This window comes from Tenrec ecaudatus, chromosome 1 (genome assembly GCF_050624435.1).
Source record: "Tenrec ecaudatus isolate mTenEca1 chromosome 1, mTenEca1.hap1, whole genome shotgun sequence".
In the NCBI taxonomy this organism is placed as follows: Eukaryota; Metazoa; Chordata; class Mammalia; order Afrosoricida; family Tenrecidae; genus Tenrec; species Tenrec ecaudatus.
The window spans coordinates 306,135,128-306,147,755 of record NC_134530.1 but is presented as its reverse complement, the minus strand read 5'-3'; the positions used below and the strand labels follow the sequence as shown (position 1 = coordinate 306,147,755).

General features: G+C 43.2%; 1 non-coding gene across 1 annotated transcript; it reads left to right on the top strand.

Moving 5' to 3' along the window:
• The first annotated feature begins 4,097 nt into the window (after nt 1-4,097).
• TRNAR-UCG (transfer RNA arginine (anticodon UCG)) lies at nt 4,098-4,170 on the top strand. Its single transcript has one exon. It is a non-coding gene; the product is annotated as a tRNA-Arg (tRNA).
• Nucleotides 4,171-12,628: the final 8,458 nt, after the last annotated feature.

The following is a 12,628-nucleotide window of genomic DNA, read 5'->3' as shown; positions in this document are numbered from 1 at the left end:
GAACCATCTTCACAATTGGTATTATGTTGGTGCCCATCATTGTAGTCACCGTGTCTGTCCATCCACCTTGTCCAGGAGCTCACTCTTTTTTGGTGCTCCTCTGTATTAGCAAGTATGATGTCCTTCTCCAGGGATTGCATCTCTTGAAAATATGTCTAGAGTATGTGAGACTAAGTCTCACCAACCTCGTTACTAAGATGCGTTTGATCCAAGCTAGGAGATCTTCAATGATCTCATATTCATGTGAATAAGAAAGATCAAAGAAGAATCAATGCATTTGGATTTTGGTGCCGGTGAAGAATATTAAAAGTACCACGGGGTGCCAAATGGACAGGCAAATCTGTCTTGGTAGAAGTTCGTCTAGGGTGCTCCTTAGATACAAGGTGGTGAGACTTCATGCTACACAATTGGATATGTTGTCAGTAGATAGCAGTTCCTGGAGAAGGACATCATGCTGGGTAAAGTAGAGAGGCAGTAAAAGAGAGGAAGGTCCTCAACAAGATGGATAGACATAGTGACAGCAACAATGGGTTGAAGCACAGGAACTATTGTGAGGACGGCACAGGACCGGTGTGTTTCATTCTGCTGTGCATAGGGTCGCTATGTGTCAGAAACCACGCAATGACACCTAGCAGCAACGACAATAATGGGCAAAATGCCGAACCATGTAGGAAGCATCAAAAGACGATGAGAAGAATAAACAGTCATTATACCAAAGAACTAGTCAAGGTTTAAACATCTCAGGAGATAGCATATAAGCAAGAACCAGTAGTACTGAAAGAGACATTTCAAGCTGTGTAGCTCAGAAGCGACAAACCCACATGGAAGAAGCACACCAGCCTGTGCGATCACGAGGTGTCAAAGGGATCAGGTATAAGGCATCATCAGAACAAAAAAATCTTACCATAGTGAATGGGGGGTGGGGAGTTCAGAGTGGAGACCCAAAGCCCATTTGTAGGCCTCTGGAGATCCCCTTGCAGAGGGGTCTAAGTGAGCCAGTCAAGGTGCAATGTAGCAACAATGAAAAATACAGCTTTCCTCTAGTTCCTAAGTGCTTTCGATCCCCCACCCTCCCACCCACTGTCATGATCCCAATTCTCCCTTGCAAGTCTGGCTAGACCAGAGGATGTACATTGGTACAGATAGGAACTGGAAACACACGGAATCCAGGGCGGATGATCCCTTCAGGACCAGTGGTGTGAGTGGCGATACTGGGAGGGTAGAAGGAGGATGGGGTGGAAAGGGGGAACCGATTACAAGGCTCTACATGTGACCTCCTCCCTGGCAGATGGACAACAGAAAAGGGAGTGAAGGGAGACGCCGGACACGGCAAGATATGACAAAATAATAATTTATAAATTATCAAAGGTTCATGAGGGAGGGGGGAGCAGGGAGGGAGGGGGAAAATGAAGAGCTGATGCCAGGGGCTTAAATGGAGAGCAAATGTTTTGAGAATGATGAGGGCAATGAATGTATAGATGTGCTTTACACAATTGATGTATATATGGATTGTGATAAGAGTTATATGAACCCCTAATAAAATGATTAAAAAAAGAAATCATTAGCAAAAAATAAAGCTTCATGAATTGATTGAATACTTACTGAAATATTTCAACAAGATGATGAAGGCACTCACTTGTCTATGCCAGGAAATTTGGAAGAGAGCTACTTGACCAACTTACTGGAAGATATTCCATATTTGCACCTATTCCAAAGAAAAGTGACCCAACAGAATGTACCAATTATAGAACAATATAATCGATATCACATGCAAGTAAACCCTTGCTGAAGTTCATCCAACAATGGTTGCAGCATTATATTGATAGGGAACCACCAGAGGTTCAGGTTGGATTCAGAAGAGAATGTGGCGCAATGGATATCATTGCTGATATCAGGGCGATCTTGGCTGAAAGCAGAGAACACAAGAAGAATCAATGCATTTGAATGACGGTACTGGCGAAGAATATTGAAAGTATGGTGGAATAGCAAAAGGTCAAGCAACTCTGTTTTGGAAGACACACAGCAAGAAGGCTCCGTAGAGGCAACGATGGCAAGACTGTATCATGTCCTTTGAAGATGTTTTCAGGCGAGACCAGTCCTAGGGAAGGACATCATGCTTAGAAATTGGAGGGGCAATGGCAAAGAGGAAGGACCTGGGGGAGGTGGATTGAAACTGCAACAATAGGCTCAAACACAGCAACACTTGTGAGGATGGTGCGGGACCAGGCGTGTGCGTTCTGTTGTACATAGAATCCCTGTGAATTGGAACCGACTGGGCGGCACCTAACAACAACAGCAACAAAAACAACAAAGATGCACAGTCTCAGAAACCTATAGAGATGGTTCTACCCTGTTTTGTAGGGTCGCTGTGAGTAGGAATGGACAGGGGGTTAACTAGGTTCACAGGCTTTTCTCACGTGACATTATAAACCATAGCAAGCTTGAGTAACATAAGACAGTGTCTAAATATTAAAGAAAATGAAAGTAATATAATAGTAATATAATATAATAGAAAATCCAGGTAGTGAACCCCTATTTTCAGGAATTTCAAACATGGTTTATTTGGGATCTTCAAGCAGAGGGGATGATGAATCCATCCATGAATGTCGCATCCATGATGCCCAGCGCACCCAGGACTAGGCTCACCAGTTTCTAGTCACTTCCAGTTTCTGCGGTTCCACCGTCAGCCAGAGATTAGAATGTGATGAGAGGAGGAGGGCTGTGAGAGGGAGAGGGGTTAGCGGGAAAGAAAACCGCCAGCACGAAATGAACCCGCGCCCCACATTTCCAGGCGGAATTAGGTGCCGCCCTTCTGCGCAAGCATCATTGCTCAGAAGGGGAGATCCCTTGTAACTGCTCTCTCACGTCGGAAACGGGGCTGTGGACAAACGTCTCCCAGGAAGGCACCCAACGCCCAGTCGGTATCGTTTCCAGGAGAGGGGCGTCTTTGGAAGACTCCCTCCACTGAATTGAAGTCTAGGCAGGAATGGTCCTGGGGGGTGGGGCTCTCTTCTCGCCGCCCCGGGTGCTTTCCCTTTACTCCCACAGGGTCGGGTCTCAGTAACCTTGACGGAGATGCCGAGTACGTGACTCGGGCCCGCGTCACCTCTTGATGTAACTGAGTGCCACCTGGTCCACGGACCTCCTTCTCCATCAGAACTCCCAGAAAACCCGGAACCATGTTTCTTAATCAGTTTTCATCTTAGAGGAATACGTGATAGTGTTGTAAATTGCTTAGATGCAATACGTCTTAGATTGTAGGACTCCCAACAGAATTTGTAAAATCTTCACAAATGTGTAAAATCTGTACGCCTTGCAAAATCTTTCCACACTAACTTCCCTGATTAGTTTTAGCATCACTGGGAACCAGGTGGAGATTTTCTCCACATTTTCGCCTTCATTTCCTTTCATTCAGATTTCACCCTCAATAAAACATTATTGATATAGGTTCACAAATACTATTTTCCATAATATCCCACAACTACTATTTCTCATAATATCGTAGCTAAAAGATGCGAACATTTGATTAAAATCAGCAACGATACGAACGCCGGCAGAGAAACAAGAGCGGGTACATATTCCGCAAAACCCCGGGAATTGGGAAGCCATAAAGACCGCTGCGGCCCGAGGCAGTAGAAGGTTTAAAGTCAAGTTTAGGGAAAAATGACCTTGTTATTATTAACTAACTACAGGGATTTTTCATTAAAAAACGATACATTTCTGCCGAAATACTGCACAAAGTGGCGTCACCACCGCTGGCAACGTCCCCCTGTGTGGTCTGTCCTGCCTGCATCCCCCTCCCTCGTGACGTCACTGCCCTTTACAGACTAAGGCTGCCCCAAGAGAGACACCCCCCACCCCACCCCTGCACTCATGCAAAAGTTTATTCGGAAAGCACGTTGGTGTCAAGCTAAGGGTCTTGAGAAAACTGGAGTGCTGATTTCTCGTCAGTCGGCTGCGGTGTGACAGCTTTGGTGAAATGAACCGCATCATCTTTGAAAGAGACGTTAACGGTGACAATCATCTATAGTACAGGCTGAGCCGGTCACACAGACTTTCCACTATTATAGATACTTTTCGCAAACAAGAGGTAGTAGGACCACGTGGCCTAATGGATAAGGCGTCTGACTTCGGATCAGAAGATTGAGGGTTCGAATCCCTTCGTGGTTGTGGTTACTGAGTCATTTTTTTTCATTCACTAACTTCTGTTTTCTAGGCACAGCCACTTATTTCTCCTGATCTAAAAAAAGACCAGGCGGAGAAGATAGAAGCTCACCGCCAGGCCCAGCATAAAGTTGTGTGGGCATCCTTGGTCTTTGCGGACCTGCTTTCAGTGGGTTGGCTGGCTGCCCGCAAACTTAAGTTCTCTTTTCCTGGCCCCGCAGCACAGGGGCATCTTGTTGAGCTTAGCCTGTAAGAACCCTGCCTGATCCATAGAAGATGGCTTGGCAAATTAAATCTCTCTCTCTTATCCATAGATCACACACACACACACACACACACACACACACACACACACACGTTGGTTTTAAGTCTAAATGTCGTCCCCTTTCAAAGCAGAGAGAACCATATTTCAAAATCCTTACCTGATTCAGGTGAATGTCATTAGAAACCTTGTGCACCTGTTCTGGTCGCCCCGTGGCAAACACCGCCCAGGTTCCCACGCAGATCATTAATATCAAACGCAAGCACAATTTTGCTTAAGGCCATCCAACAATTGCAGCAGAACATTGACAAGGAGCTGCCAAAAATTAAGGCTGGATTCAGAAGAGGATGCAGAACAAGGGATATCATTGCTGATGTCAGATCGATCATGGCTCAAAGCAGAGAGTTCCAGAAAGATGTTTGCTTGTGCTCTGTTGACATTGCAAAGGCATTCAAACTGTGGGGATCACCATCAACTCCAGATAACCGTGAGAAGAATGAGCATTCCAGAAGACTTCACTGTGCTCTTTCTGATCTTGTACATGGATCAAGAGACAGTTGAATGAACAGAACAAAGGAATCGTGCTTGGTTTAAAATCAGGAAAGGTGTGGGTCAGGATTGCATCCCCTTACCATACTTCTTCAATCTGTACGCTGAGCAAATAATCAGAGAATGGGAGTATATGAAGAAGAATGTGGCATCGGGATCGGAGGAAGGCTTACTAACCATCTGAGATATATAAACGACACAACCTTGCTTGCTGAAAGTGAGGAGGACTTGAAGCCAATCTCTCCTTTCAAGTTTTGGGGAATATATCTAGAGGTGGAACTGCTGGGTCATGTGCTAGTTTTATTTTTAGCTAGGCTTTTTGTTTTTTTAAGGAACCATGCACTATTTTTCTACAGGGGGTACTATTTTGCAGCAATGGTTAAGAGTTCCAATTGCTTCACGTTATCTTCTTACTTCTGTGTGAGTTTTCTCTTAGCTATTCTATTGAGAGTAAAATGGTATCTCTGCGTGGTTTTGATTGACACTTGAGTGACGGCTAATCATATTGAGCACCCTTCCATACATTTGGTGGTAATCTTTGGGAAATATCTATGCGAATCCTTTGCTTGTCTTATGGCTGGGTTGTCTTTTTGTTGTTATATTGCGGAGATACTAGATTCTACTTGAATATGTGGTTTCCAAAGATATTCTCCTAGGTAATATTTTGTCTCTTCACTTATTTGGATAAATTCTTTTGCTGAGCAAATGTTCTTCGTTTTTACTAACTCTTAATTATGTAGTTTGTCCTTTGCTCCCTGCTTACACTTTGATTTAAGCTTAATGATACGCTTTTTGGACTCTGACCTCGGCAATAGTAAAACCATAAACGTGTGATGCTTTTTTTAAAAACATTTTATTAGGGGCTCATACAACTCTTATCACAATCCATACATATACATACATCGATTGTATAAAGCACATCTGTACATTCTTTGCCCTAATCATTTTCTTTTTTCCCCTTTTCTTTTTTTACATTTTATTAGGGGCTCATACAACTCTTATCACAATCTATACATATACATACATCAATTGTATAAAGCACATCCGCACATTCCCTGCCCCAATCATTCTCAAAGCATTTGCTTTCCACTTAAGCCCTTTGCATCAGGTCCTCTTTTTTTCCCCTCCCTCCCCACAGCCCCCTCCCTCCCGTGCCCTTAGTGTGATGCTTTAAATCACTAATATGGTGGGAATTTGTTATGGCAACAAGGAAAATAATGCAAGGACATTTCTGGAAATTCAATTTGTAAGAATTGTACAATCAAAAAGAGATAAATTTCAGGAAAATGCTAAAGGGATCGTTAATTTTAAAAAAGACGCATAGCTGAAGTGTGCTCTGTTTTACATTCACTCTCTACTTTCCCCCTTGGTTCTGGAGTTCACTGCAGTGGCCATATTGAACTCACAGACAATAGTCTGATTGAGAGATTTATTAAGGATGTTGACGGGTCAAGGTGCAGGTGAGAAATGCTGATTATGCAATCAGGATATGTTACAAAGTTCTTTCAGGGGCTGCTAATAAATGCCACTCCCCTGGAAGCCGCACTTCAGAGGCATTCAGCTCCAGCTCCGGAGGCCAGTGAACCTAGTTCTCTGACTTAAGTATCCAGAGGCACCCCACTCTAATAAGCCTCAACCTGAAGGCACCCAGCTTCAAATTCATGGCTCAACAAACACAGCTTCCCAATTTAAGTGGCCAGAGGCTCCCCACTCCACAAGTCACTCAGCTTTACTTGCTAGGTGGACTGGGAAGTTCACCACTCTGTCTCATGCTCTGGCTCCTAAGTCTTCTGCTACTGCTGCCCCTCTGATGTCACTTCACAGCTGCCTTTTGGATCAAGGAGAATCACTGTGTAGGGATCCTGGAATCCAGAGGACTTGCCCTACTCATGGCTCTTGCTAATTGTGGAACCCTTGCTTCTGTTTCTCAGAGGGCTCCTTTAATGCCCAGAAGGATGGTACCCACAAAGATCCTGTTAACAATTACTCACAGGTGGATCAGGTCAGTGTCTTTCCCCTCTTCTTACCCAGACCCATGCAGGAACAGAGAGCTGTGTGCCATTTACAGAGACGTTGGCTAGAAGAGTGTCATCAAATAAGTCCCTGCCCCGCCTGGTGAATTGGAATTTCCCATTTGCACCGAGGAAAAAAACTGTGTAACCAGGATGGAGAATGAGAATTAAAATGTATTTCCAGATACATAACCCACTGTCATTACATCAATTTTCCAACTTATTATGTCTTTATAATAAACACTGAATTTTTTGAACCTTGGGGTGAAGTAAAGAACTTAAATAACCTATAGTTGGGGTGGGGAGAGAGGAAGCACATTAAATACAAAATATTGGAAAACCAAGTAGCTCTGGACTTCTTAAGAGAAATATGATGACATAGGAGGTAATAGAAGGTAATCTTGTTCAGGCTGAATTCAGAGGAATATGTGGATCAAAGGGTATCAGTGCTGACACCAGGTGGATCTTGGATGAAAACAGAGGATACCAGAAAGATGTTTACTGTTTCATTGACTATACTAAGGCATTCAACTTTGTGGACTTTAACAAACTATGGGTAGCCTTGAGAAGAATGGGAATTTCAGAATACTACGTGGGGCTCATGTGGGACTTGTACATGGATCAAGGAGCAGTTGTGAGACAGAACAAGGATATACTGCAGGGTTTAAAATCCGGAAAGGTATGTGTCAGGGTTGCATCTTCTTACCATATTTATTCAATTTCTATGCTGAGCAAATCATCAGAGAAGTAAGATTATATGATGAAGAATCGCTATGTGTAGCATAGCTAAGGCAAATGGAAGAAAAGATCAAGTAACAGAGCTACACAGAAGATTTCAGGGGGAAGCTTGAGAAGACAACGTAAAAGATCATGAAATATGCAAACATTTGGAGTTAAAAGACTAAAAAAGGAAGAACAGGCTCAGAATACCTTAAACTGAAAGAACTCAAGAAAAAATTCAACCCTTGAGCTGCAACATTGAAAGATTCCATGGGCACAATCTTGAACAGTGCAGGAAGCATAAAAAAGACGGTAGAATGAATACACAGAGACTGTACCAAAAAGAAGTAGTTGACATTCAACCGCTTCAAGAGGCAACACAAGAACAAGAGCCAATGGTACTGAAGGAAGAAGTTCAAGCTGCACTGAAAGCAGTAGCCAAAGGCTCCAGGAATTGGTGGGGTACCAACTGAAATGTTTCAAGAAGCCGATTAAGCACTGAAAACAATCACTGATCTATGCCAAGAAGTTTGAAAGACAACTACTGAGCTGACAGACTGAAGAGATCCACATTTGCACTCACTTCAGAGAAAGGTGATCCAAATCAAAATGCTCAAATTATATAGAACAATATTGATATCACATGTAAGTAAAAATTTGCTGAAGACCATCCGACAACAATGGCAGCAGTAAGTTGACAGAGAGCTGCCAGAGGTCCAGACCAGATTCAGAAGAGCATGTGGAAGCAGAGAGATCATTGCTGACATCAGATGGACCTCGGATGAAAGCAGAGAATACCAGGAAGATGATTGGTATTCCTGCTTGGTGATTGGTATTAGCTTCCTGCTAAGGCACTCAACTGTGTGGACCATTACAACTTATGGATAGTCTTGAGAAACGAATGGGATCCCAGAATACTACACTGTGCTCATTCAGAAGCTGTGCATGCATCAAGAAGCAGGTGCACGAACCAGAACAAGGGCAAACTTTCATGGTTCAAAACCAAGAAAAGTGTGATTGAGGGCTGCGCCCTTTCACTATATTTCAATCTGTGTGCTGAGAAAATAATCAGAGAAGCTGACTTACGTGACGAAGAATGTGGCATCAGGATTAGTGCAAGAATTATTAACAACATGCAAAAGGCAGATGACGCAACTTTGCTTGCTGTAAATGAGGAGGATTTGAAGCGCTTGCCAATGAAGCTCAAGGATTGTAGCCTTCAGTATGGATTACAACTCAATGTCAAGGAAACAAAAATCCTAACACCTGGACCTGTGGGTAACATCATGATACATGGAGAAATGATTGAAATTGTGGAGGATTGTCTTGCTTGGATCCGCAATCAATGCTCACGGAAGCACAGTGAAGGGATCAAACCATGCATCACACTTAGCAAATCTGCACAGGACCTCTTTAAAAGTGTTGAAAAGCAAGGAGGTTGCTCTGAGATTAAGGTAGTCATAATCCAAGCCACAGTCGTTTCCATGGCCGCATGGGCATGTGAAAATTGGACAATGAATAAAGAAGACTGAAGAAGAACAGACCCATTTGAACTAAGGTGCTGGTGAAGAATATTGAAAGGACCGTGGACTGACAAAAGAAGCAACAAATATGTCTCGGAAGAAGTACTGCCAGAATGATCCTTAGAGGCAAGGATGGCAAGACTTTACAACTTGTACTTTGGACATCTTGTCAGGAGAGGCTAGTCCTGGAGAAGGGGCATTGAGAAAGAGGAGGACCCTCGACAAGCTGGGTTGACACAGTGTCTCCAACAATGGGCTCAGAGGAGTAACTGAGAGAATGTCCTGAGAGTGGGCAGAGTGTCCTTTTGTTGAACATTGGGTCACTGTGCGTCAGGACCAATTGGAAAGCCCCTCACAACAGCAACAGGAGGTAATAAGCAGGCTGCTTCATCATAGACAATAACTATTAGTTTTTACCATGAGTGATAAGGATATACGCCCTCCTCTTTTTTTATAAAACAGCTTTTTTGAGATATAATATATATGCAAAGGAATGCAGCAATCTGAATCTTACCACGCAGTGGTTTTTAATATATCCACCACAGTTGATTTTAGAACATTGTCATCACCTTTAAAAGAAATCTTGTGCCCTTATGCTATAAACAACAGCTAATCAACTTTCTGTCCCTGTAGACTGACCTCCTCCCTGCTGGTGCTGTTGGGTAAAGGTTCACTGCGAAAAGTAAAGCTTGGCAGGTCAAACCTACTGGCACACCGTGGGAGAAAGGTGAGGCTGTCTGCTCCCATCACTATTGACAGCCCCAGGAACCCTCCCTAACAGCAGAGCCTGTTGTTGGGTATAGATGTAGCAGTGGTGGAATTAGGCAAGCTCTGTTCTTTCACGGCTGGCGTATTGCACTCAGCACATTTCCCAGGTTCATTCATGCTGTGGCATGCGGCAGTACTGTATTCCTTGGTGTGGCCCCTGGGACTCCATTGCCTAGATGGGCCACATTTTGTCTATCCATTCATCTGATGGTGGACATTTTGCTAGTTTCCAACTTTGGGTAATAACAAATAATATTATTATAAATATTTGTGTACAAGTGCCTTGGTGGACATGCATTTTCATTTTTCTTATATATGGGGGATTGATAACAATATGTTTAGTCATTTAAGGAACTGCCAGAATTTTTTCCCAAATGACCTATACCATTTTTGCATCTCTACCAAAATTGTCTGGTAGCTCAGATTTCTCCAGTCTCATCAACACTTGTTAATATCTAAATTTTGAATCAATTGTGTCCCCTCAGAGTATGTGTCGGCATCTGGCTCTCTTTTTCACAGCCATCCCAGTCTGTGGAGCTGCAGAGAGACAGCACTGAGGCAGGCAGAGCTGGGAGGTCCTGGGTGACTGCATGTCTCCAAGGTGAACTGTCCTCCGGGCAAAGGAGAGCTGAAGAAGCTGAGAGGCAAAAGGGCATGGTCTGCACTTTTGTGTGTGTGTGTGCAAATGTGTCAGGAAGCATACCAGAAGTACTCGGATATTTCTGTCAGCTTCTCAGCATCTTCTAAGAAGTCCTGGGAGAGATTGAAGACCATGTCTGCTAAAGAGAAGGAGAAATTTGAGCAAGACCCATTATGAAAGAGAACTGGAACCAGGTATACCTCATCAAGGAGAGACAGAAAAAGAAGTCTAAGGACCCCCCCCCCATGCACCCAAGAGGTCTCCTTAGCCTTTTCCTCATTTTCTCCTATCACCCCCAAATTAAAGGCGAACACCCCAGCCTGTCCATGAGTGATGTTGCAAGGAAGCTGGGAGAGATGTGGAATGATACCCTAGCCCGCCACAAGCAGCCTCACGAGAAGGAAGTCAAGCTGACGTGGAAATACCAAAAGGCTGTTGCTGTGTACTGGGCTAAGGAAAGCTTGAGGCAGCCAAGAAGGGAGTCCTCAAGGCCAGGGTAAGACAGGGAAACGAGGAAGACAAGATGAGGATGATAATGTTCATGATAAGTTGGCACATAACTCACTCTTTTTAAAGAAAAGGAAAAAACATTTCAATGTTAGGCTGTGTAAGATTTGCTTTTAAACTGTACAGTGGATTTTTTTTGGGGGTATAGTTCACACACTATTAAATTTGTCTTTGGATAGTCCCATCCCAGTGGTCTTTTCAATAGCCACTAACGATGCCTGGTACAATATATGGATTGTAAACTGGTATGGGAAGTTAAAGCAGGTTCTTATTGGTGTACAGCAGAGATTCATTATATATGGGGGTGTTTGTATTTTGTTTTACTTTTTCGTCTTCAGTTGTTTCTGATGCAGCTTATATAAAAAATTGTCTTGTTAGATGAATATCAGTCTTTAATTACAACAACAACAGAAGTTGCAGTTGTTTTGTTGGCATTCTGAATGCTTCTGAGTAAATGCAAAAAAAAATTTTTTTTTTAGAAACAACAAATATATGTAGTGTCAACTTGGCTAGACTATGATTCCCAGCACTGTGTAATCAACTTCATTTCATGATGTGTTGTAAATTCTAAACTCTACCTCGGGTTAATGAAGCAGGATTAGATTACGTTAACAAGGCCTGGGTTGCAATTGTTATGTTACTGTGGCAAGATTTGGGTGAGATCCCCTCTACTCTCGTCACAGCTGAATTAGATGTAAGAGGCCTAGTCCTGGGGTGTGGCCTGCATCACCTTTTACCTCACAAGAGATCACAAGTGAGAAAGAAGGCCAGATGAGAAACCATGGTACCACAAAGCGAAGAGAAAACGATGTCTTTTGGACCCAGAGTTCAACAACAGAGAACCTCTTAGACCCCAGGGAAGATTGATACCAAGACGCAGGGAGGACACCAGGCCCACAGATGTTGCAGGGAAACAAGGTCTTTGAGAAAGAGAAAGCCTTCCCCTGCAGCTGGCACCCTCCATTTCTAGCTTCCTACACTGGGAGAGAATACGTTTCTGCACATTGAGTCCTTCCAGGAAGATATTTACTTGTGATTTTTGACGATGTAAAGGCATTCAACTGTGTGAATCATAACAAATTATGGCTAACATTGCAAAGAATGAGAATCCCAGAATATGTAGTCATGCTCAGAGAGAACTTGCATGTGAATCAAAAGTCAGTCTTTAGAACAGAGCAAGGGACTACTACATAGTGAAAATCAAGAGTGCTGTCCATTAGAGGTGTATCCTTCCACCACACTTATTCCATCTGCACGGTGAGCAACTAATCTGAGAAGCTGGACTCTAGGAAGATCCCAACATCAGCGCGTGCAGGTGTTACAACCTTGCTTGCTGAAGGCAAGAGACTTGAAACACTTATTGATGAAGATCAAGTACTATAGTTTTCAGTGTGGATGACACTTCAACATAAAGAATACAAAAATTCTCACAACTGGACTGATAAACAGCATCATAATAAGAGGAAGGATGACTGAAATTCAC